Source organism: Ovis aries, chromosome 9 (assembly GCF_016772045.2).
Source record: "Ovis aries strain OAR_USU_Benz2616 breed Rambouillet chromosome 9, ARS-UI_Ramb_v3.0, whole genome shotgun sequence".
In the NCBI taxonomy this organism is placed as follows: domain Eukaryota; kingdom Metazoa; phylum Chordata; class Mammalia; order Artiodactyla; family Bovidae; genus Ovis; species Ovis aries.
The window spans coordinates 36,653,879-36,659,160 of record NC_056062.1 but is presented as its reverse complement, the minus strand read 5'-3'; positions in this window follow the sequence as shown (position 1 = coordinate 36,659,160).

Below are 5,282 nucleotides of genomic sequence, written 5' to 3'. Positions count from 1 at the left end.
CAGGACTGATCTCCTTTAGGATGGACTGGTTGGATCTCCTTGCTCTCCAAGGGACTCTCAAGAGTCTTCTCCACCACCACAGTTCAAAAGCATCAGTTCTTCGGTGTTCAGCTTTCTTTATAGTCCAACTCTCACATCCATACATAACTATTGGAAAAACCATAGACCTGATGAGATGGACATTTGTTGACAAAGTAATGTCTCTGCTTTTTAATATGCTGTCTAGGTTGGTCATAACTTTCCTTCCAAGGAGTAAGTGTCTTTTAATTTCATGGCTGCAATCACCATCTGCAGTGATTTTGGAGCCTCCCCCTCAAACAATAAAGTCTGTCACTGTTTCCACTGTTTCCCCATCTATTTGCCATGAAGTGATGGGACCAGATGCCATGATCTTAGTTTTCTGAATGTTGAGCTTTAAGCCAACTTTTTCACTCTCCTCTTTCACTTTCAGTCAAGTCCAACTCTTTGTGACCCTATGGACTGCAGTCTGCCAGGCTCCTCTGTCCATGGATTCTCCAGGCAAGAATCTTGGAGTGGGTCACCATGGTCCCTTCCAGGGGATCTTCTCAACCTAGGGATTGAATCTATGTCTCTTATGTCTCCTGCATTGGCAGGCATGTTCTTTACCACTAGCATCACCTGGGAAGCCCCAAATCAACTTTACTGAGGTATAATTTATGTACAGTAAACACACGAATTTTGAAAATGAGTGGATCCTGAAACCAGCGACAAAATCAGACACAGAACATTCCCATCACCCCAAACCTTACATCTGTGTCTTTATTTCTGCTTTGCAAATGAGATCATCTAGACTCTACATATATCAGGCCAGTGGACTTTGATAGTGGGTCATCTGAATTTGTCACTTGTTGATAAATGTCAATAGGTAAGGTAATATATTTAGCTGTAGAATTGCAAATCCTGAGACAGGGACCCACTGTTATGCCAAATCTTTTATCCTTCATGCCTAAATGAATTTCATGTTCCTGATTCTAAGGAGCACAGCCCACACAGATGCAAATCTGCACGAGGGAGTGTGTCTGGCCATATCACCTTCTCTTGGATGTATAGACACTTTGTGAACCCATTGCTAACCAACTGCCTTCACCCTATATAACTCAGACCACAGTGAAGAAACATTTATGGAGCTTTTAACATGACCAGTTGAAAACAAACTGGCATATTATTGATTGTGGACTTGGCAGGCCTTCTGCGGTGAGCAGCATGCTTCATGCTGCTTGTACTGCCCCTCACTAACTTTCTTCTGTGGTGATGAGAATAAAACACCAGCTGGAGTTAGAGGGAACAGGTCTGAACAAGTTTATTACCCAGATGCTGAGAGTCAGGATGCAGAGTCATCAGACAATGTTAAGTCTTTTTATTAAATCATCTTAGATATATTTCTTTTGTACCACAGGGGTGGTTTCAATGGGCTATACTTTAAAAAACTGCATTAGGACTTCCCTAAAGGTCTAGTGGTTAAGAATCCACCTGCTAAAGCTGGGGTCACAGGTTTGATCCCTGATCTGGGAAGATCCCACATGCCGTAAGGCAACTAAGCCTGTGCCACAACTGCTGAATCCTGCATTTCCTAGAACCTGTGCTCCCCAACAAGAGAAGCCACCGCAATGAGCAACCTGTGCACTGCAGCTGGAGAGTAGCCCCTGCTCGCCACAGGTAGAGAAAGCCCATGCTCAGCAATGAAGACCCAGCTCAGCCAAAACTAAATTTTTTAAAAAAGAACTGCATTGACTGATGCTGCTGTTATATAATGCATATTAAATAAACTGTATTAAAACAAATGTAAGACTGTTTCAAATGGGCATTTAGTTACCAAAAAAATAATCTTCTTCTTGTCCGATCTCTCAGTCATATCTGACTCTCTGACCCCTTGGACTGCAGCATGCCAGGCTTCCCTGTCCTTCAGCACTTCTCAGAGCCTGCTCAAACTCCTGTTCATTGAGTCAGTGATGCCGTCCAAGCATGTCATCCTCTGTCGTCCCCTTCTCCTCCTACCCTCAGTCTTTACCAGCATCAGGGAAAGATTTTTCCTCGAAAAGATTTTTTCTTTTCTAATGAGTCAGCTCTTTGCATCGGGTGGCCAGAGTATAGAAGCTTCAGCTTCAGCATCAGTCCTTCCAGTGAAAAATAATCTAAGTGTTGTTATTTAATTGTGTAATTATATTGCTGTTAGTTATCTCTTTAAAGGTCATGAGTATGGGGTGATGTATATATAAGTTTTCAGTTTGAAAAAGTATAAATTCTTTTTTTTTTTTGGTCTTTCTCTGTCTGGTTTATTTCACTTAACATAATACCCTCCAGACTCATTCATGTTATCACAAATGGAACAATTTCCTTTTTCATGGCTGAATAATATTCCACTGTGTATATATGCCACATTTTCTTTATCCATTCATCCATTTAAGGATATTTTTATTGTTTCCATATGTTTGCTACATAAATTCTGAGGATCTAATGTACAACATAGTGACTGTGATTAATAATAGGGTACTGAATACTTGAAAGTTGCTGAGAGGAAGACTTAAATATTCTCATCAACAACCAAAAAAAAAAAAGAATTGACTACATGAGGTGATGGATGTGTTAATTATTTTGATCTCAGGAATTATTCCACAGTGTATATGTACATCAGATCATTATGGTACTGAATATATTCTCCAAAGGAAAAGTAACAATTGGATATCACTATGTGAATAAGAAAAGGACATGAGCATATGCGATATTTTACCCACATAAATTGCTTTATATGTCTTTATGCAGATGAGTCAAGTTCAAGTGATCCCGATACACCTGCTATGGATGTGTCTTCAGAGCCAACAGTGTCCTCAATTCTACCGCCTCCATTCCATAGAAACTCCATCTGGCAAGGAGATTCTGAATCTCTCCATTCTTAACTTTTTAGTATCTATCACAGCTTACTTCTCAGAGGAATTAAACCTTGAACTCCATGATGCAGAGTTACATGATTCACTTTCCTCTCTCTGCAATTTCATTTCATCTTGTGTTAAGTGCTCACTGGCTCATCTCTCATTCCCCCCCAGGGCTCCAGGACTCACTTTGCTCAGACACTTCTTTTGAGAATAGGTGCTATCTACCTCCAGAGGTCAACTACCATTGGCTTTCAAATAACACACTTTGTCATTCTTCCCCTAAATGTTTTTCCATGGACTCATTTAACATCAGTCAGTCCAGTCTCTCAGTCGTGTCCAGCTTTTTGTGACCCCATGGACTACAGCGCTCCAGGTTTCTCTGTCCTTCACTATCTTCTGGAGCTTGCTCAAACTCATGTCTGTTGAGTCGGTGATGCCATCCAACCATCTCATCCTCTGTTGTCCCCTTCTCCTCCTGCCCTCAATCTTTCCCAGCATCAGAGTCTTCTTTTCCAATGAGTCAGTTATTTGCATCAGGTGGCAAAAGTATTGGAGTATCAGCTTCAGCATCAGTCCTTCCAATGAATATTGAGAACTGATTTCCTTTAGGATTGACTGGTTGGATCTCCTTGCAGTTCAAGGGACTCTCAAGAGTCTTTTCCAACACCACAGTTCAAAAGCATCAATTCTTCAGCGCTCAGCCTGTATGGTCCAACTCTCACATCCATATGTGACTACTGGAAAAACCATAGCTTTGACTAGACAGACCTTTGTTGGCAAATTAATGTCTCTGCTTTTTAATATTCTGCCTAGGTTTTTCACAGCTTTTCTTCCAAGGAGCAAACATCTTTTAACTTCATGGCTGCAATCACCATCTGCAGTGATTTTGGAGCCCAAGAAAATAAAGTCTGTCACTGTTTCGATTGTTTCCCCATCTGTTTGCCCAGGGACTGGATGTGTGATGGGACCAGATGCCATGATCTTTTAACATACTACTCTGTTATTCAAAGAAAATATCAGCACCATCCAGATGCTTTCTTAAAATTTATTATTACATTTTTATTTTATGTTTTCTTTGGCCATGCCCAACCAGGGATTGAACCTGTGCTCTCTGCATTGGAAGCTCAGAGTTGTAACCACTGGACCACTTGGAAAGTCCTCAAATGCTGTTTGGAAGACCTAGTATGAACAGTTTCTAGTTGCCTTCACATTTGAAATATATATGGTGTATCAAAAGGTTTACATATGTTCTCATGAAATAACATCCAAACTAACCAAAATCTAGTTTTAGATCTGTCCTCTAAAAAAGAATCATCTTATCCTGCCATGATGTAGATCTCTTTTCTTCTTGGCCAACTCCTTCTATGCTTCTCACTTCATTCAAAGCAAAACCAACTCATAATTCACAAGTTATTTTTGCTCTCTAGGGGATTTTAGGTCCTAAGCTCTCTGAGTACTTATTTTATATTTTTGTTTTACTTGCATTTATCCATCCCCTTCCCTGGTGGCTCAGAGGGTAAAGCGTCTGCCTGCAATGCAGGAGACCCAGTTCAATCCCTGGGTCAGGAAGATCCTCTGGAGAAGGAAATGGCAACCCACTCCAGTATTCTTACCTGGAGAATCCCATGGACAGAGTAGCCTGGTAGGCTATAGTCCATGGGTTTGCAAAGAGTCGGACTAAGCGACTTCACTTTCATTTTATCCACCCGCAAAATAATGCCAGGCTCAATATAAAGTTGTGAGGTTAGAAGTCAAGACAGTGTATATGTTGTGTGGGTTAGTGGCTAGAAAGGGGCTGAGGACGGGGTTCTGGGACATGGTTATGTTCAGTTTCCTGATACAGACACTAATTGGATATGTATTTTCTCTTTGGCTTCTCCTGGTGGCTCAGATGGTAAGGAATCCACCTGCAATTTGGGAGACCCAGGTTCGATCCCTGAGTCAGGAAGATCCCCTGGAGAAGGAAATGGCAACCCACTCCAATATTCTTGCCTGGGAAATCCCATAAACAGAGGAGTCTGGCAGGCTACAGTCTGTGGGGTTGCAAAGAGTTGGACATGACTGAGTGACTAAAACTTTCACTTTTCATTTTCTGTTTGTGAAATTTGTCAAGATGTTTGATTATATTGGCTAATGTTAAAACAGTTAAAATAGAAAATCAGTCCATTTAAATTATCCCCAAATCTGGGTTTACTCTGCTTCTCCTCTCAGCCTGTTTCTCCATTCTATTCACAAATGTACCACCACGGTGAGTTCCCTTGTTATTCTACAAATAAGAAGCATAGTGAGTTCATTATGAGAGATCTAAGGCAATGATAACTTTTGACATCATTGATTTACTCTATTTCTACCATCACAGTTATGTTTCTACCCAGATAGACAATATTAATA